The following is a 22,096-nucleotide window of genomic DNA, read 5'->3' as shown; positions in this document are numbered from 1 at the left end:
TTGTGTTTCCCTGGTGTTTCTACTTTCCTCATTACCCTCCTGTGTATCTGAGTCGTCTGTCTCCCTCTGTTCAGTGTGGGGCTGTCTGTTTGTATTGTCTAATGTCAGGTCAGGTTCTTTTATGCTCCTGCTAAGATTCATGTTCATGTTCTCAAGTCATAGTTTTCTTTGTTTTGTGTTTTTTTCCTATCAGCCAAATAAATGGCTTGCTCGCTTTTTGTTAAACCTTACTTATCTCGATCCCTTGTATGCGTTTTGATCCACACCTGAAACACAACGGATACTCCTTTATGTCAAAAGTGGAAGAAACCAGAAAATTAAACTCTTTAATTAGGGGTCTAAATGTAATCTTGTAGTTAGCTTCCAGTTGTTAAGCTTTGCATTCTTTTTGCAGGAAGGACAGGAGGGAGAATGGCAAGATTACTTCTGTCTCTGCATCATCTGAAATGAAACAGACCTGAGATGCGATGAAACTTTGGCCTAAGCTCAGGCCTGCAGCTGGTCACGTAGTTTAAGATTAAACAGGAAATGGAGTTTGGGGCTGTGTAAGGGTTTGTTTGTTATGACTGTGGATGGTTCTATTTGGTCTAAGTAAATAGCTTGGGTAAGTGCGTGTAATTTATGTTAACAGTAAAGGACAGCAGTTTTATTTATGTACTTAAAGTCTTTAAAAAAAGGCTGGCTATTGTCATGTGAGATTTTCCTTATTAGATGGGTTACACAGTACCCCCCATGAAGTCACTGCTAGTAAGGTAGTAGTAAGTAGGGGTGGGTTTTTATAATCGATTTATCGATTAAAATCGATTCTGGCTTGGATAATGTAAAATCGATTCATTAAAATCCTGAATCGATTTTTTAATATAAATTTATTTTGCCCGAAATGCCAGAATCTCAGGTGAAATCTCACAAAATTTCAACCACCACCAAACAGCTAAGACAGTAAACGAGGGCAGGTACACGGATTCTGCACAAAGACTTAAACACACAGCGTGACCCACGGATCAGAATCAGTTAGATGTCGCCTTTCTCACGGTCCGGGCTGAAAGCCGACAGCTTGCTGATTCTGATCTGTCGGCGGGTCCGCGCTTTGTGTTTACGCCCTTTATGCGCTGATTCTAAAGCTGTTAGTTTGATGTCTCTCCAAACAATATTGACCGAACCAGCAGCAAAAGAAGATCCAAACTATGCTTCACATGAACATTGTCATGTATTCACTCTTACTTTTACTGTTTTGCTTCGACCACGATGCACAGCTCTCTCTCTCTCTCTCTCTCTCTCTGTACTTCAAGAACAGTTTCCCGTCTAAAAATCTGTTTTCTTCATTATTCGCTTACTTGTTATGCACAAGACTACCGTTGTTTACAGCGCTGTCAGCCGACGGTTTTTTTTTTTCGTTTTATATACTTCCGAAAAGAAAACCTAATTTCTGCCGTTCAATACTGAACAAATTTAAACTTTTTAAAATTATGCAAAATGCAAAATGCTTAGCCGTGTCTCTAATAAAACCGCTGTAACTTCAGATTACAATCATGTGTTGATTAATGGTTTTCTTTCGTTTTTGATGTACTGCAGAATATTTTTATAAAATCCCAGGCCAGGAAAATCACCTTCATGTTTTTCTGTGTTTTATCCTCAGCTACTTTGACACAAAGGCATCTGCTGTGATGCTCACACCTTTGATGAAGTCTTGCGTGTGTCAGCTTCCTTTTTATAGATACAAAAATATGTAAATGTACTGATCTGAATTATAATATTTCTGTCAAAATTTCCCAGATTCAAATTGAATAGAATCGAATTAAATCGAATCGTGGATCGAATCGATTCGGGACTTTGTGAATCGGAATTGAATCGATTCTAGAAATCAGTGACGATACCCAGCCCTAGTAGTAAGTACTTAATTCATCATTTATAAAGCATTACAAATCTCAGTATGTAATTTATAAATAGATGTTTATTCTTAATTAATAAGCTAATATTTATGTGTTCAACTTATTTTATAGTGTAATCTTCACATGCTTTATCCAAAGCATATTCTCGGTTGACTCACCCACTAATTATATTCACAGTATTCACTACCTGTGTCTTTAGGGACTCGCTAGCTTAGCGTAGCTCGTAGCTGACTGGCTAGCAGCATGGCCTCTACACCTGTTCCTCCTGCACTTTCCTACTCATTGTGTCAAAGGTTACTCCTCAGCCTTCTTTAGCAGTAATGATACTTGTAATAAAGTAGTACATTTGCAGCTCTGGAGACCAGGATCACTGAATTGGAGATTTGGCTTTGCACCCTTGAAAAACCTGTTGCTAGCCAGGCCTCTGTAGTTGGTGCAGCTGAAGGTAGCATGGGCCCCATTAGTTCTGCCCTGGCAGATTGTCCCGAGCAGCCAGGAACTCAGGATCACTGAGTGATGGTGAGAAGGAAGCATAGCCTTAAACAGAAGCTTTCAGTGCACCACCTGCGTCTAACTATTTTTACCCAACCGGTGACACACCCGCCTGGGATCAAACTGATAATTGGCGATTCTGGTGCCAGCAACCATAGTCAATTGTCTTCCAGCGGCCAGAGCAACACCAAGGGAAATTTAAAAGTGACTCCTGGTTACGCCAATCGGAGGTCACTAAAATCAATATTGAATTGGTGTGTGACTTTGCCAAAACAATGTCAGACTCTGTAGTTTTCTCTGGTCAGTCAGTCTCAGTCAGACCAGGAGTGACATGTTTAGCCGCATGTTCTCCTTAAATTGTTGTCTGTCTGAGTGGTGTCCAAGAAACGATGTGGGCTTCATAGATAATTGGCAAACCTTCTGGAGGAAACCTGGTCTTGTTAGAAGAGACGGCATCCATCCCACTCTCATTTCTAGAAATATGGACAAATTTATTAAACCCCCCAAAATATGACTATCCAGAGTTGGGACCAGGAAGCAGAGTTGCAGTCTTACACGCTGTGATGTTTACAGAACTTTTATTTTGAAAGGTCGAATGTAAGGCGGAAGGAGGATATATAAAAAAGGAGACAACAGAAAACGGTAGATGAACAAGTTAGCGCTGCAGACTGTGTTGCCGCTGCAAGCCTGAGAATTAAAGAATGGAACTGAGAAATACTGAAGGTGTCATCATTAATCTCATGCCTAAATATGATCACGTCCTTATTGTTGGAGATTTTAACGTCCGTGTGTGTTCTCCTGACAAAGCGATGGTTAAAGATTTTTAAAGTTTAATTGATTCTTTTAACCTCACACAGTGGGTGGCTGAACCTACACAAGTATGTGGACATACACTAAACCTTGTTTTATCCTACATCCTGCCTGTTTCTATCATGATCATTTTAGCTGCAGTGTTTTCAGATGAGAAGCCTTTGTTAGCTGACATTGTATTGTCTACAGGCACAGACACTCCTGCACAGAGTTTTCAGCTCATCATGAGAAAATGTCTTTTTAGATGAAAGTAATGTCCTTGAGATTTTTCAGTCTGGTTTCAATTCTCTGCATAGTCTCGGATTGTTAATGAGATCCTTCTGGCTATAGATGTAGGGGATCATGTGGTCTTGGTTCTCCCAGCGTTAACGGCTGCCTTTGACACGGTGGATCACAACATTTTACTATCTCGTTGGGAACACTGTGTAGGCATACGTGGCACTGCTCTAAATGGGGTTTAGATCTTACCTGGCTGAGAGAACGTTTTGTGTATATCAAATCCTTCTATGGGTTTTAAATGGGTAGTGATTCTATGTTTGACAGTCAAGTGAGAGCAGAAGTGAAATCCTTTGTTCCGGTTGAGGTAAGTCTCGCCCCACACAACCTCTCTGAGCTACTGCACCCACACACTCCCTCTCTTAGATCAGCTGACCAGTTGTTGTTGGATGTGCCAAAGAAGCGCTGGAAGCCCTGGGGGATCGCACTTTTGCAGTTGCGACTCCCAACTCACCTGTTCAATTTGGCTTTTAACCCAGTATAGAAATGTACATTTTATTTGGATTTGATTGTCTTCTTGATGTAGGTGTTCTATATTGTTTACTGTTGTTGTATTTTTACTTTGATTTTTAGTATTTATACTTTTCCTATTTGATGTTAAGCACTTTGGTCAGTGTTAGCTTTTTTAAATCTGCTTTATAAATAAAGTTAGCTTGGCTCGATCACTCTGGTCTCCGGTCCTGGACCTGAAGACCACAGGGAAACACCACACATCTATCTGCTGTCTGCTGTCACTGCTAAATTATTTTTGTAAAATTCTCTTGAAATTATTTTAATCTTTGTTTGATAAGTTAATAATTTTTATCTTAATTGAGTTGTTTCTGCTCTGTACTTAGATCTGTGGTTATTAGTAAAATCATTGTTTATTGTGTTGATAAACAGTGAACAAATGCTCTGATCAGATGCTGATTATCAACTTTTTACAGTTGTGGAAGAAGTACCTGTGTTGATAGGAGTTATGTGGGTAGTTCATAGGGTTGCCAACCGTCCCTTAAAATACGGAATCGTCCCGTATTTCGAAACAAAAGTACACGTCCCGTATTGAGCTAATAAGGGACGCACTTTGTCCCGTAATCCAGTGAGAATCAAAAGTAGTCTATAACTTTTAATGGAATTAACGCTTTGTTTGAAAACACAATTCCCAGCCCCTCTCCTGCTTTGTGACCAATGAGCTGACAGCACACTTATGACAATTCGAGTATAACAATTCAGATTACCGCTCATCTCATTGGTCGAGGAAAGGTCGCTTACAGAGATAATACCGGAAGACAACAGATGACCACAACAAGAAGCATGGCCAACAGGGGAACAAACGCCGACACTGCGGTGCAAGTCTCGGACGACAGTACACCTAAAGCTGGACATACACTGTGCGATTTTTTTCAGTCGCGATATTCAGCTCCTGCTCAAACTGCACGATTGACTCACAGGGGTTAGAAGTTGGTAGGTCACGTGCAGGGTCTCACACTATACCGCCCGATGCTCTGATGCGACCTGAGTGCTCACACTGTGCCTCCATAAAATGAAGGTTATAACAGAAAATCTGTCGCTCGCTCTCTCTGTCTTTCACTCACACAGACACACCACTACCATCAACTTTGCTAAATTGCTAATGAAAAACATTGATCAGGCAGCTGTGATTGAGCAGCAGTGTAAATCCAACTATTTTCACGGTTGTTGTGGGCATGATAATTTTGTGATGCCACATCGAAAAGGCTCGGATGAGCTTTCCAAAGTTCTACAAGTTGTGCCTCCATCGCTTGTGTCCAGATCACACGCTGCACAGCCGTGCTGCTCCGTCTTTTTCACCGACGTTTACGTGTTTGCGCGTGAGCAGTGTGAGCGGCTGTGGTGACACCCTCACGAGCGATTGATAATCGGGAGCTGGTCGTGAGGTGTTAATTGCTTCTCGTCACCCCACGTATACTACACGATGCACGATGAAGGCCAAAATCGGTCCGATCACTCAAAAATCGGCTCAAAATGGGCCTAAAACCGCACAGTGTGAGCCCAGCGTTAGAGCAGCAATGTTTGTTCCCCTCAGAGAAAGGGAAGAATGGGAAAAGGAAAACACCTGGCTGGAAAAAGTTAATATGGGCATGTGCAGTGAATATCAGCGCTATGTGGCCAGAAGTGTGATAATATAACTTATTTTGTGTAATAAACAACTGCAAGGATAGATGATTACAACAAATTGATGACTAATACATAAAAGTAATACATAGATGAATAATGATGATGAGTTAAGATGCGTAATCATGGGAACAAGCGGGTTTACAAACAGGAGCAGCTGATTAGCATTAGAAAAGCTGAAATAATACCTCAACTGAAGCCAATTGTACTAAATGCACTAAATGTGCACTGTTACAAGAATATTTTTCTTTCTATTGTTTTCTATTATTTTAAGTTAAGCAGGACAGTTCTTTTAAAGAAAGATTTACTTATATTCTCAAAAGTTAAGCATGACAGGCTTCTGTTTAAGAAAGAGACCTGTTTTATTGTGTTAATGTTGTCATTTTGAGCTAAAAATAAATGGCTAAATGATCATTTGTTTCACATGTGTTCATATCACAAAGAATAGAATATGCATCTACTTAAATCAACTTCAAGTCAAATGGTTAAAAAAATAATTTCACACACAAAAAAAGAGCTAGAAAATTCACCACACTGGGAAGGGTGAAGACAACTGGGTCGCCCGGCCCTGGCCACGAGGTGTCCCTTATTTATTTTTCAGGGAGTTGGCAACCCTAGTAGTTCAGCTTCACCACTAGGGGGATGTCTAACCAAATTGTAATATATACTGTGTCGTAGAAGCAGCGGCAGGTTATGTTTACGTGCATGGATGTGAGCCACGTTAAAATAAAGAAGCTTGCTCACTACTACTGTTGTTTTATTGAAAACACGACATGGTACCAGGAGTGAACCGGTAAAGCAGGTCATCATGGACAGTGTTAAGCCACCAGATGCCGTCAACTGGAACAGAAATGTGGACTGTGAGTGGCGAACTTTTAAACAGCGGTTTATGCTATACCTGCAAGCTGTCGGCCTAGATAGTAAGCCTGATACACGGAAGATTGCACTGCTTCTTACCGTAGCAGGTCCACAAGCGGTGGAAGTATATAACACGTTTGTGTTCGCAACTGCAGAAGACAAAGAAAAGTTTGAAGAAGTAGTGAGAAAGTTTGATGAACACTGTTCGCCCAAAAAGAATGAAACATTTGAGAGGTACGTCTTTCGGTCACATATACAACAACCTTCAGAGAGTTTTGATACGTTTCTGACTGACCTCAAGTTAAAGGCAAGAACATGCAATTTTGGACAGCTGCAAGAATCTATGATAAGAGATCAGATCGTATTTGGAATAAAAGATATAAAGATAAGAGAGAGGCTTCTGAGAGAGGCGGATCTGACTTTAGCAAGTGCTGTGAAAGTATGTCATGCCAGCGAGCTTGCAATACAACATGCAAAAACCTTCAGCGGGTCGCCGAGGGAAACAGACACGGAAAGCACAGCTGTAGCTGCAGTTAATACACGGCAGGCAGGGCGCACGTACAAAAAAGAACAGAAAGAATCAAAAGACACTTTCTTGTGCAAAAGATGTGGCACAAAACATGGAAGGAAACAATGCCCAGCTTATGGTAAAATATGCAAAAAATGCAATGGACAAAACCATTTTGCCAAGCAATGTTTTTCAAAGAATAAACAAAAAGAAAGAGTACACACAGTAGAAGAAACTGCTCTCAGTGACACGTTTTTTGTGGGAATGGTAATGCAGCACGATACACCCATGGACCAACCTGCAGTCAGTACAGTGAAGCAGGACAAATGGACAGAGATGTTACCAGTGAATGGAGCCCTGGTAACTTTCAAACTGGACACAGGAGCCAAGGCTAATCTGGTGAATGAGCTGGATGTGAAAGCGATGAAAACAAAACCACACATATTCCAAAATAACAGTTTACTCCAAGCATATAATGGAGAACCAATCAAAACCAAAGTTAAATGCAGGCTCAGGGTACAAGTAAAAGGAAAATATCACAGTCTGATGTTTATCATTGTGCCAAAGGGACATGGATCTCTGTTGGGAGATAAAGCATGTGAGAGACTCGGCCTAGTCAGACAGGTATACAGTATAAACAGCTCTGAGCCCAAAAGTGTGAAAGAAATAGTGGATCTGTACCCAGACATATTCAAGGGGTTTGGAGTCTTACCCTTCACCTACAAGATAAAGCTGAAAGAAGGAGCTCTGCCTATGGTTCATGCACCTCGACGTGTTCCAGCTGCTCTTAAAGACAAGCTCAAAGAGGAACTAGAGCGGATGGAGGCACTGGAAGTTATAAGAAAAGTTAAAGAACCTACTGAATGGGTTAACTCCATGGTGTGCATTAAAAAACCAACCGGCGCTCTTAGAGTCTGCATGGATCTGAAAGACTTAAATGCTAACATACAAAGAGAGCATTACCAGATACCTACAAGAGAAGAAATAACAAGTGAAATGGCTGGTGCAAAATTTTTTAGCAAACTAGATGCGTCCCAAGGATTTTGGCAACTCAAGCTTCATGAGGACAGTACAAAATACTGCACGTTCAACACGCCATTTGGGCGTTACTGCTTCTTGAGAATGCCTTTTGGAATTTCTTCAGCTCCTGAGATATTCCACAGGACCATGGAGTATATGATCGAAGGAATCGAGGGAGTCAGAGTTTATATGGACGACATCATTTTGTGGGGATCCACACTACAGCAGCACAATGAGAGACTAGTAAAGGTTTTGGAAAGAGTGAAACGTTATGGACTTAAACTGAACAGAGCAAAATGTCAGTTTGGCGTGGGTGACATTACCTTTCTCGGTGACAAGCTGACAGCCGAAGGCATCAAGCCGGACAAGGAAAAACTACGAGCTATACTGGAAATGCCACGTCCTGAAGATAAAAAAGGTGTGTTGAGAATCCTGGGAATGGTTAACTTTATTGGAAAATTCATCCCAAGCCTGGCGGCCAAAACAGTGCACCTGAGACAGCTTCTACACAATAGCTGCGAGTTCAGATGGAATAAAGAACTGGAAAACGAGTGGCAACAACTGAAAAAGACACTTACAACAGAGCCAGTTTTGGCGTATTTTGATCCAAAAAGAAAAACAAAAGTGTCAACAGATGCATCGAAGGCCGGGATCGGCGCAGTGTTGTTGCAGGCTTATGGAGACCACTGGAGGCCAGTGGCATATGCCTCAAGAGCAATGACAGAGACAGAATCTCGCTACGCCCAAATAGAAAAAGAGACATTGGGGCTTGTTTTTGGATTTGAAAAGTTCCACACCTATGTCTATGGTTTGCCAACATTTGTGGCAGAGACTGACCACAAGCCATTGATAGCCATAATCAAGAAAAACTTAAGTGAAATGTCTCCACGCATTCAAAGATTGATGATGAAGCTACAGCGCTATGATTTCAACTTCATCTACACACCAGGTAAACACATTGTGTTAGCAGATGCACTCTCTAGGGCCACAACCCCAAACAAAGAGCAAAGCTCCACAGAGATGGATGTAAATATACATGTAAACCTGGTAGCAGAGTCACTTCCTATGTCAGACAGAAAATCACATCAGATCAAGGCTGAAACACAAAAGGACTGTAGTCTGCAAAGAGTTATAACACTGTTGAATGGGAAATGGCCAAGAGGTGAATGCAAAACATACTACAACATAAGAGCAGAACTAAGTGTTGTGAATGGACTTCTGCTAAGACAAAACAGAGTAGTAATTCCACACTCACTGAGAGGAGACATCCTGAAAAGACTGCATGAGGGACATCTAGGCATAGAGAAATGCAAACGGAGAGCCAGAACAGCAGTCTATTGGCCAGGTATAAATGCAGACATTGAGCAAATGGTTTCAACTTGTGATACGTGTATCAAACACCAGGCCAAACAACCAAAAGAGCCTCTGACCATAACAGACATACCGGAGGAACCATGGCAGAAAGTCGGAACAGACATTTTCCACCTGGGAGGAAAAAACTACCTGCTGGTTATTGATTACTTGTCAAACTATCCAGAGATGGCATTATTGTCCAACATGTCAGCTACTTGTGTCATAACACACATGAAATCAATATTTGCTAGACATGGGATACCACAGATTGTTCATAGTGACAATGGACCTTGCTATAGTTGTAGAGAATTCCAACTATTTGCTCAGGAATATGACTTTAAACATGTGACCTCAAGCCCCCTGCATCCGCAGTCCAATGGGAAAGCAGAGAAAGGTGTGCACATTGTGAAACAGTTACTAAAGAAAGCACAAGATAGTAAGGCAGATCCTTATTTGGCACTACTGAGCTACAGAGCATCACCACTGGAGCATGGCAAGTCACCAGCAGAAATATTAATGGGAAGAAAACTACGGACCACTCTTCCTTACACAACAACCAGGAAACATAAAAAAGTGAGAGACAAAATGACACAGTTACAGAAGAGACAAAAGGTCAACTTTGACAAGTCCTCAAAAAGTCTAAAACCACTCGCACCCAATGAAGCAGTCAGAGTGGAAGATGCAAACATCTGGGCAAAGAGAGCAACTGTACTGGAGGAGGTAAACCCAAGATCGTACAATGTGAAAACTGAAGATGGACTGATATTAAGGAGAAATCGGAGGAGTTTACTGTACACTCAAAAGACAATGGGACCATCGGAAGGACAGTGTGATGACAACAACACACCACCTGAACCAACAACACCCGTGAAGGACAGTGTGGAGCAAAGAGACCAGTCACCCATTGTCAGAAGACCAGCACGCTCTATCAAGCCACCTGATAGACTAAACCTTTAAGCATATATATATATGTATATGTTGGTGTATACATATATAGCTAGTAGGGGTGCAACGATATTCGTATCGATATTGAACCGTTCGATACAGTGCTTTCGGTTCGGTACGCATATGTATCGAACAATACAACATTTGTAATTTATTTTATCAATTTTCCTTCTGACGATGCTGTCTGTGTTGAGCGCTCAGTGAATCTGTGTTCGACTACTCCGCCTAGGCTGCACTGATCCACTGAGCGCTCAACACAGACAGCATAGTCAGAAGGAAGAGCGCAGGGCAAGCTAGCGAGACAGAAGTTAAGCTCTCCTTTCAGCCGGCAAATTGAACCTCATTCAGATCTGGCGTTTGGAATTATTTTGGTTTTCATATGACGTATGACCCTGAAGGTAAGCGAGTCATGGACTAAAGTAAAACAGTATGTTGGATGTGCCATGCAATGCTCAATTACATTGGTGTGAACTAGTGTGTTAGCGCAGTTAGCTCGTTAACGTGTTGGCCGTCTAGCCCCATGCACGGAGCGATCGGCGGTAGCTCGTTAACGGAGATTTGCCGTGTTGTGGCGTTAAGGTCATTTCAACGAGGTTAACCTGAAAGCACTAGTGGGAACACAACGAATATGACTGCACATTTACGCCGACATCATCCTAGTGCAAAGACAAGTGGAAGCAGACAAAAAAAAGCAAGCATGCTACTAACTTTAGCCGAGTCATTTAGACAGCTGTTAGCACATGATTCTCCTTATGCTGCTGAGAATATAGCCCAGAAGAAGCGGATAGTATAGCTTTTATTTTGGAAAGAGACATTTCTCTGTAATAAACTCTCTTTTCCAAAGATGAGTGATTCCTCAATCAGATACAGGGCTTGCAATATCGCTAGCCCGACGTCCCGGAGCTAGCGATTTTTTCAGTCGGGCTACCAAAATCTATCTCTTCCCTGCCCGTCGAGCTATTGTAGGAAAAATATATGTCAATGCTTTTGCATTCTTTCGGAAATGTAGCTGGGTAATTATGTCATTGGCATCGGTGAGCCACTGTCAATATGTGACATATTGAAGTCGCGTTTGAATTTGCGCTTGTTTTTTTGCTTTCACTTTGCAATCGTGCGAACTGTGTATAGAGAGCGACAGCACTGATCTGTGAGTGATGATAATTTGTGCACCAATTCCTCTGACATCGTCTTATTAATCGTTAGCTTACTATGCAAACATGACAAGTGAAATCTCCCGCAGCAAGCTTAAACATGTGAGAGGTTGATCGCGCAGAGAATCGCTGAGCTTATGTGAGTGCGTGTGTAAAAGCAGCAGGATACATATTTTAGTTCTGCTGAGCCAAATAAGACAGGTCAGGGTGAAGAAGTGACAGCCAAAGAAAAGCTTACCACAAAACGGAGAAGTTATGACAAATCAGACTATAAGGCAAAAAGAAAGTGCAGCTTTATGGTTTCATGGACAAAATAATTTCTGTGGCTGCAATATGACGAGCTAAATAACCAGGGCTGCACATAAGTGGTCCGCAGGTGCGCATTCGCTGTCAAAATAAAAAACACGCACAAGGGTTAGGGTTAAATTTAAAAACTGTACTTTTGAGTTAAAATATATATTTATAATTTTAATAAATGACAAATTAAAAATGCATGAACATTTTTTGTATCGAAAAAATATCGAACCGTGACACCAAAGTATCGAACCGAACCGAACCGTGAATTTTGTGTATCGTTGCACCCCTAATAGCTAGATATATATACATATATCAAAAAGGAACTTTCTGCATTATTGTGTGTTCCATAGTTTGCACTGTCACAAGTGTTTGTGATGTAATTCAAGCTATGCAATGTTAGGTATGTTTCCACAGTGTTGTTCAGCAGTTAACATCTAAAGAAAAGGGGATGTGTTGATAGGAGTTATGTGGGTAGTTCAGCTTCACCACTAGGGGGCTGTCTAACCAAATTGTGATATATACTGTGTCATAGAAGCAGCGGCAGGTTATGTTTACGTGCATGGATGTGAGCCACGTTAAAATAAAGAAGCTTGCTCACTACTAGTGATGTTTTATTGAAAACACGACAGTACCTATCCTAAATCTTGTACTTATATAAAGGTACTAACACTATATATGTACATTCTGTAAAATAAAATGTTTAGTGAAGTAAAAGTACTACTAGTACTACTAATAATAATAATAATTCCCAGATTCTAATGCACACTTCCTCTCCTGATTCTCATTATGATATTTTATTTTTTTATTTTTTTAAATCATAGAAACTATGTAATTCTGTATAAGTAGGGTGACCATATTTTGATTTCCAATCAAGAGGACACCGGCCCAGTCATGAAGAACTTTAATAATACTGTTTGCTTAAAGAAAATAAGAAAATTTTAACATATTTAAATTATGCCTTCTCTGTGCGGTTAAAGAGTGGTGAAACAAAAAATGTCATATAGGCTTTTACAAGTCAACAAGGGCAAAAAATGGTAAATGGCCTGTATTTGTATAGCGCTTTACTAGTCCCTAAGGACCCCAAAGCGCTTTACACATCCAGTCATGCACCCATTCACACACACATTGCCACACTGGTGATGGCAAGCTACAGTGTAGCCACAGCTGCCCTGGGGCGCACTGACAGAGGCGAGGCTGCCGAACACTGGCGCCACTGGGCCCTCTGACCAGCACCAGTAGGCAACAGGTGAAGTGTCTTGCCCAAGGACACAATGACCGAGACGGTCCGAGCCGGGGCTCGAACCAGCAACCTTCCGATTACAAGGCGAACGCCCAACTCTTGAGCCACGATCAAAAAATATACCCATAATATCCTATTAGAGCAATTAGAGAAAGCTGTAGGTATTACAGGTACTACGCTGCAGTGGTTTGTATCATATCTATCTAATAGACTCCAATTTGTGCATGTAAATGGAGAGTCCTCTTCACACACTGAGGTTAATTATGGTGTTCCACAGGGTTCAGTGCTAGGACCAATTCTGTTCACATTATACATGTCCATGAAGCCAGATAACACACAATAATTAGTTAAACTGCAGGAATGTCTTAAAGACATAAAGACCTGGATGGCCACTAACTTTCTGCTTCTTAATTCGTATCAAACTGAGGTTATTGTACTCAGCCCTGAAAATCTTAGAAATATGGTATCTAACCAGATTCTTACTCTGGATGGCATTACCTTGGCCTCCAGTAACACTGTGAGGAACCTTGGAGTCATTTTTGACCAGGATATGTCCTTCAATGCACATATTAAACAAATATGTAAGACTGCTTTCTTCCACTTGTGCAACATCTCTAAAATTAGAAATATCCTGTCTCAGAGTGACGCTGAAAAACTAGTTCATGCATTTATTACTTCCAGGCTGGACGACTGTAATTCATTATTATCAGGAAGTCCTAAAAACTTGCTGAAAAGCCTTCAGTTAATCCAAAATGCTGCAGCAAGAGTCCTGACAGGGACTAGAAAGAGAGAGCAGATTTCTCCTGTATTGGCTTCCCTTCATTGGCTCCCTGTTAAATCCAGAATTCAAAATCCTGCTCCTTACATACAAGGTCTTAAATAATCAGGCCCCATAAGATGGGGCCATAATCAGGCCCCATCTTATCTTAATGACCTTGTAGTAGTACCATATCACCCTATTATATGGGTGTAGGCCTGCAGTCACTCTCGCACTGCAGGCCTACTTGTTCCTAGAGTATTTAAAAGTAGAATGGGAGGCAGAGCCTTCAGTTTTCAGGCCCCTCTTCTGTGGAACCAGCTTCCAGTTTGGATTCAGGATACAGACACTGGTTGATCTGATATCCTCGTGTTGGTGTTGTTCCCAGATCATCATACTAAATGTTGTTCCAGGATCAACATTGCAAGTGACCAATCAGAATGTTGTGACGTCATACTTTTGCGACTTCGGGAAAAAACGGCGTAAAACAAAAAACTGTACTAAAGCTGCGTGAAACCACCTCTGTCCGCCGATCAACGGACCCTGACCCTAACCCTAACCGTAACCCTTTAATAAACAGTAAGCAGAATTGATATTGTCCTTGCAACATTGGAATTTAATAAATGCACGAATGCGCGCAAAAGAATAACGTCACAACAATGTGATTGGTCACTTGCAATGTTGAACCTGGAACAACATTTTCATGATGGTCTGGGAACAACAGCAACACGAGGATATCAGATCATCCTACAGACACTATCTCTACTTATAAGATTAGGCTTCAAACTTTCTTTTTTGCTAAAGCATATAGTTAGGGCTGGACCAGGTGACCCTGAATGCTCCCTTAGTTATGCTGCAATAGGCTGCCGGGGGATTCCCATGATGCATTGAGTTTTTCCTTTCTAGTCACCTTTTCCACTCACTATGTGTTAATAGACCTCTCTGCATTGAATCATATTTGTTATTAACCTCAGTCTCTCTTCCACAGCATGTCTTTATCCTGTCTTCCTTCTCTCACCCCAACCGGTCGCAGCAGATGGCCCCGCCCCTCCCTGAGCCTGGTTCTGATGGAGGTTTCTTCCTGTTAAAAGGGAGTTTTTCCTTCCCACTGTCGCCAAAGTGCTTGCTCATAGGGGGTCATATGATTGTTGGGTTTTTCTCTTTATGTATTATTGTAGGGTCTACCTTACAGTATAAAGTGCCTTAAGGCAACTTTTGTGCTGATTTGGTGCTATATGAATAACGTTGAATTGAATTGAAAAACTGAAAAAAAAATGTTCTTTGTAAGTATGGCTAATGTATACTTTAGCTATACACACACACAAGAACAACAACAACACAAAGAAGAAGAAGAGGAGGTAGTCTACTACGCCTCAAAAACGCAATCATTAGTCTTCCAACTGTATCTTTCTGTTCTGACTGTTTACTGAGCTGTACTTTGGGAGTCATACTGTTGTGATACTGGGGAGAAAAGGATAAGGTGTGAGAGACTAAACCGTTACACACAAAACTTCAAAAACCTAAAGTGTGTGAGAGACTGTTAGCCGTGTTGTTCAGCAATAAACTTATGTACAATGTGTTAGTAAAGCGTGACTTGCACTTCTGGCCTGTTAAGCAATGGTTTTTAACAAATTTCACTGCAAACTATAAAAGGAATCTGGATTTAAATAGAACATAGTAGTGTTTGATGTAAGTGCAGGAAACACTAGTATAAGGTGTCTATGGAACAAATCTCCTTCAACGTTCACAATGACCAAAGTGGATGACTACAGGCATTTCTCTCAGTCAGCTGATTGTGTTTAGGGAAAAAAGCAGCTAAATACACTGAGATTGCTCCACATTCTTAGTGCGTTAACTCTGGATGTCTGTGGGTTTTGTCAAACTTGGAGTGAACAAAAGCAGAAAAACAGTAAAAGATGCAGACAGTGAAAGTCTGGTTTATTTCATGAATACAATGAAACATTTTACAGGCCACAAAGCAAAGTAGCATACATGATAAATGGATACTACAACATAACACGGACAGTGAGAAGTAAAACTCATCGTCTTACCAGATGTTATATTCTGTAAACTTAAAATAAACCACTGAAATCTGAGTTTAGTGTTTTAAGTCATCTATTAAAAAACATGAGTCAACACTTCTTTCTCCCAGCAGCATTACTGAAGTGACACTTTAATGATGCTTCATATCACAGTCTGTATGATGATAAAACATGTTCTCTCGTTAGCAGATGTCTGTGCTGTCACTTGTCATGAAAATGTCCAGAGCCAGGGTTCAAGCTTCTTCTTCAATCACCATTGATCATTATTAGGGCCCACCAAAGATTTGTCACATTATCCCCATAAACAACATGTTTTTATAGAAATCATTGTGACACAAAGATTTAGATTCTTGTTTCACAATGTGCATGAACTCAAAATCTTTAGTTTCATATTCATAAAGTATCGAAAATAATACATTTATTCCAATGTACGAGCTACACTTTTTTTTGTAAAAAAAAAAAAAGCTGATTGGAAATGCATTCAAAAAAAGCTCCTGCCATGACCTTCCTTCTTCGAGCGCGCGCACACACACACAGAAAGAGAGAGAGAGAGATCATTAATATAAAGGATTGCAGCAGCTTTTGGATTTTCACTCTTTGTTGGATTTGATATGAACAGCCACATAAAATTCATTCCAATTTTTGCCTTTGCTTCAATTAAGATGTCTTTAAATCTACCATACCTTTTCTTCTTTGGCTTCTAAAATATGTGGTTCTATTGCGTGCTGCGTACATAACGTAATGTCAACTAGACCGATATTAAAATTTATAATATTGATAATAAGTCACTAAAATGGCGCCTGGAGCCTGTTTTGACATGAGCTCTGTGTCTGCTCTAGAAACTCTGAAATTCAGTAGAGCTGAGCCGTACATTAAATACTCACATGAACCTGTACTTTGAATTCTGTATGAGCTGTATAAAATACAGCAATGCACAAGTGTTTTGAATGAATAGAAATGTGACACAAGGTGTGTCTTCGACTGTTCCTGTATAACTTATTTTCGGACTAGTTGACAAGTTATGCTCCGGTCATTTGATGTTTCCAAGATAGATGTCCTTTTGTAATATAGTTAAATTTTCTTTGTAAATTTCATTTCATTCAAGCCAAGAAGAGGTCATTACACTAACAAGAGGTATCAACGCTGGGCTAAAGTTCAGCACGTGGTTAAAGTTTGTAATCCAGCCAGGGTGTAAAGCAGCCAGTCGTAGAGCTGAAGCAGGTAGCATCAACACATAAATCTACTCTACCCGGCTTAAATCACAAGAGCACCTCTGACCGAGGTGAGGAAGAGGAGGGGGAGAAACACAATTCGATTGAATTCGAATTGGATGGAAGTTGAGGACAGGGAGAAGGAAGCTTAGGATGAGGAGAAAGAAAAGCAGCAGGAGCATCTTTAGGGATCTCTATGATGTCATTGAGGTTTGCTTTCATTAATATGGTCCTCTCACAAAGAAAGATGACCTTATTGTAGTTCACCTACTTCCTGTATTAAATAGTGATGTGCAAAACGTTGTGGAAAACCACAGAGCAGGCACATATAGTGCATCTGCAGGTAAATGAGCATCAAATCTCTCAGACTCTGTATTATACTTTTTAGTCTTAAGACCATATGTTGTATATTCATAACCTTTATGATAAAACCTCTGTCAGCCATTGGTTTATGGACTTTGTATTAGAGCAGGGCGATATGGCCAAAAATATTTACCACGATATATATATATATATATATATATATATATATATATATACACAGTGGGGCAAAAAAGTATTTAGTCAGCCACCGATTGTGCAAGTTCCCCCACTTAAAATGATGACAGAGGTCAGTAATTTGCACCAGAGGTACACTTCAACTGTGAGAGACAGAATGTGAAAAAAAATCCATGAATCCACATGGTAGGATTTGTAAAGAATTTATTCGTAAATTAGGGTGGAAAATAAGTATTTGGTCAATAACAAAAATACAACTCAATACTTTGTAACATAACCTTTGTTGGCAATAACAGAGGTCAAACATTTACTATAGGTCTTTACCAGGTTTGCACACACAGTAGCTGGTATTTTGGCCCATTCCTCCATGCAGATCTTCTCGAGAGCAGTGATGTTTTGGGGCTGTCGCCGAGCAACACGGACTTTCAACTCCCGCCACAGATTTTCTATGGGGTTGAGGTCTGGAGACTGGCTAGGCCACTCCAGGACTTTCAAATGCTTCATACGGAGCCACTCCTTTGTTGCCCGGGCGGTGTGTTTTGGATCATTGTCATGTTGGAAGACCCAGCCTCGTTTCATCTTCAAAGTTCTCACTGATGGAAGGAGGTTTTGGCTCAAAATCTCACGATACATGGCCCCATTCATTCTGTCCTTAACACGGATCAGTCGTCCTGTCCCCTTGGCAGAAAAACAGCCCCATAGCATGATGTTTCCACCCCCATGCTTCACAGTAGGTATGGTGTTCTTGGGATGCAACTCAGTATTCTTCTTCCTCCAAACACGACGAGTTGAGTTTATACCAAAAAGTTCTACTTTGGTTTCATCTGACCACATGACATTCTCCCAATCCTCTGCTGTATCATCCATGTGCTCTCTGGCAAACTTCAGACGGGCCTGGACATGCACTGGCTTCAGCAGCGGAACACGTCTGGCACTGCGGGATTTGATTCCCTGCCGTTGTAGTGTGTTACTGATGGTGACCTTTGTTACTTTGGTCCCAGCTCTCTGCAGGTCATTCACCAGGTCCCCCCGTGTGGTTCTGGGATCTTTGCTCACCGTTCTCATGATCATTTTGACCCCACGGGATGAGATCTTGCGTGGAGCCCCAGATCGAGGGAGATTATCAGTGGTCTTGTATGTCTTCCATTTTCTGATGATTGCTCCCACAGTTGATTTTTTCACACCAAGCTGCTTGCCTATTGTAGATTCACTCTTCCCAGTCTGGTGCAGGTCTACAATACTTTTCCTGGTGTCCTTCGAAAGCTCTTTGGTCTTGGCCATGGCGGAGTTTGGAGTCTGACTGTTTGAGGCTGTGGACAGGTGTCTTTTATACAGATGATGAGTTCAAACAGGTGCCATTCATACAGGTAACGAGTGGGGGACAGAAAAGCTTCTTACAGGAGACGCTACAGGTCTGTGAGGGCCAGAGATTTTCCTTGTTTGAGGTGACCAAATATTTTCCACCCTAATTTACGAATAAATTCTTTACAAATCCTACCATGTGAATTCATGGATTTTTCTTTCACATTCTGTCTCTCACAGTTGAAGTGTACCTCTGGTGCAAATTACTGACCTCTGTCATCATTTTAAGTGGGGGAACTTGCACAATCGGTGGCTGACTAAATACTTTTTTGCCCCACTGTATATATATATATAGCACATTAAGCGAAACAAAGCAGTCAGATAAATCAAACTTTATTCAATTCATTCTTCTTGCTTCCTCCACTTCTGTACCATTGATTCATTAATGCTGTATTCTATCACAGCTGCTCTATTCCAATGTTGTTGCAGTGTATTAATGACTAACTTCGTATTGTGGATGGATATCTCAGTTGTTCTCCTCACTGAAGTTTGGTCCGTTTACAGCATCCTGCCATGCGACTGCATTTGTCTCTAACCATCAGGAACCTTCACGTTAACTTTTATCGAGTGGAAAAGTGTTAGCGTTCATCCTGCAGCTTCACTGTTTGTGTTATGCTAACATAGCTGTGTCACTAGCGATTACGCAGCACAACATTATATACTAACTTCAGTAACCCTACAAACGTCCCTGCTGTTTAGTTTCCTGTCTTCATTTATGTTGGAAGTGATAGCAGAGCTGTACGTTTGAATTTTTAAGAAATCTCTCAGTCAGAACATGCTATATCATGCTTAGGTGAAAACTAGCAAGCTAACTTCCTGCTAACTCCTAACTCCGGTAAATGTAATACATTCTGTTTTAATGGATGCCTGGATGTTAAACTTCATAGTTACACCTGGTAAAGCAGCAATGCTGATTGTTTTATTAAAGATGAAAGAATTTAGACAGTTTTTAACTCTCAGTGATGCTGCAGTGCTCGTTTGACTTTGGGACCTGAAGGACGGAGTTTAGGACCCAGATTACTCCCAGATTTACGAGCACCTTGGTCCAACAAATACGGTAATAACGAGGCCCGCTTGCATGTTCTACATGATCAATGTCAGCAACATGATTGGATGACCAACCTGTGAACATCCAGTAAACTCAAAAGATCAACTGTTGGTTGAACACAATTTAATCAATGCACACATTCCTGTGTAATTAAATCAAGTACAATAATCTATTCTTTATCATGTCAAATGAACACACTTAACATTTGTTGGTTACATCATAATTCATCCTACACTGCTTAAAAATGTAAATAAAACAAAATCAAGCCTTGTTGAATGAACAACTACTTTGCTAATCAAGCCTAATACTGTTAGTCCCGTTGCCTCGTTGTCTGTATTCTGACTGAAGAAATATAAGAAGACAAATTAAGAGTTGAAACATGTTGATGATACAAAAGACAATTTTGAGATAAAATTTAAATTTGTTTGGAAATGCAGTGCAACATTATTTAACCAAATTTAGTGTCACGGTTCTGGGTCCGTTGGACCCAGTATTTTGAGTTTATTGTGTTCTGATTTAAGTTTGCATCAGGGATTGTGTTCTTGTTCTCTTGTCGTGTTATGGTAATGTTTATGATGTCTATTATTAGAGTTCCATGTTTCTGTTTATCTGGGTTTAAGATGTGGGTTTAGTTTCATATGTCATTTCCTGTCTGTCTCTCTATGTCGAGCCTGCGTGTGATGTTTTATTGTGAAGGTCTGCGTCTTATGTGAGTGTGTTCAGTTTTACCTCTGTCTCGTCTTACGGATTATTCCCAGCTGTGTCCACCACCTGTGTGTAATTCCCGTGTTTCTCTGTGTGTATTTAAGTCGTGTCCTCCGTCATTGTAGTTGCTGGTCCGTCTGTGTTTCCACCCTGCTTCATCTGTGTGTTTCCCTTCAGTCAACCATCATCTGTTTCCGCCCGCTCTCATTCATGTCCAGGTTCGTGTTCTGTAGTTAGTTTGTTCCCAGTTTAGTTTAGTCATCGCTCCGTTCGCCGTTTGTCCATTTCCTTTTTGTGTTTAATAAACCACCCTCACACCCATACAAGTGCCTGCGTTTGGATCCTCCTTTATTTTCCACACGGCTCATCTCACTCGCCGTGACAGTACGGACCAGCCAGATATGGATCCAGCGGCATTCACCCCACCCACAGAGCTTCGAAAGCTCATAACGGACTCGGTGTCAAAACTAATCAACCTGTGGCTTAAGCATGAGGGAGAAGTGTTTCTCTACGTTCTGGAAGTCAGGCTGCAACAGCTTATCACGGATTATCCCTGGCTATTGGACTCACTGCACCCTCTGGTACAAAACTTCATTCTCCACGAACTTCACCTCCACACTCCAGCCGCTGCCGCTACCGCTTCCCAACCCAGCCCGCCGGTGGAGGTTTTGCCCGGCCCGCCGGAGGTTTTGCCCGGCCCGCCGGAGGTTTTGCCCGGCCTGCCGGAGCAGTCGGCAGGGAGGAAGCAACGTTCGCGTCACCGGCGCGGCGCCCCGCAGCCGGACTTCAGGATGTCAAATCGGCCAGCTGCGGTTGACGTTGGGTCTGCAGTGCAGCTATCAGTTCAGTCAGCAGCTCAGCTGCCCTCAGTTCAGTCAGACACTCCACAATTCATTACACCTCCACCTCAACCGTCTCCACTACTGGCAGGTCAGTCTGTAACCACTTCACTGCCTATAGCTCTGTTGCCACCGGTTCAGCTGTCTGCCCACTCATTTACCCAGCCATTATCCTCACAGCCTCATTACAAGCAGGGAACACACTCCACACAAACTTTAGCTGGTTCATTTAAGCTGGCCATCTCAGAGACAGTTGCTCCCTCTAGGGCCTCCCCAGAGGCTGGGTGCCAGTCACCAGTCAACTCTGGACCCCTAGAGGTCAAGATGCCAGCACCAGCAGCTTCACTAGAGGACTTTACTAAGCAGTCTCAGCCGTCATCCCCTGCTGAGAGCTCCAGTGAGTCCGCCCCTCTGCCCCTGTCCTCTGCTGGAGGACCAGAGGGACCCATTCAGCCGTCAATCTCAGCTGGAGGGCCCGAGGAGCCCGTCCAGCCTCATGTTTCGTCAGCTGGAGGTTCAGGGGAATCTAGCCAGCTTCCTGCCTCATCAGCTGGAGGGCCCGAGGAGCCCGTCCAGCACCCTGTTTCGTCTGCTGGGGGTTCTGGAGAACCCAGCCAGCCTCATGTTTCGTCTGCTGGTGGTTCTGGAGAACCCAGTCAGCC

The sequence above is a fragment of the Copadichromis virginalis genome, linkage group LG20 (genome assembly GCF_057382275.1).
Source record: "Copadichromis virginalis isolate Kocher_CV1m ecotype Utaka linkage group LG20, C_Virginalis_male_GT1.1, whole genome shotgun sequence".
In the NCBI taxonomy this organism is placed as follows: domain Eukaryota; kingdom Metazoa; phylum Chordata; class Actinopteri; order Cichliformes; family Cichlidae; genus Copadichromis; species Copadichromis virginalis.
The sequence above is the reverse complement of the archived record's forward strand: the minus strand, read 5'-3'. Positions refer to the sequence as shown.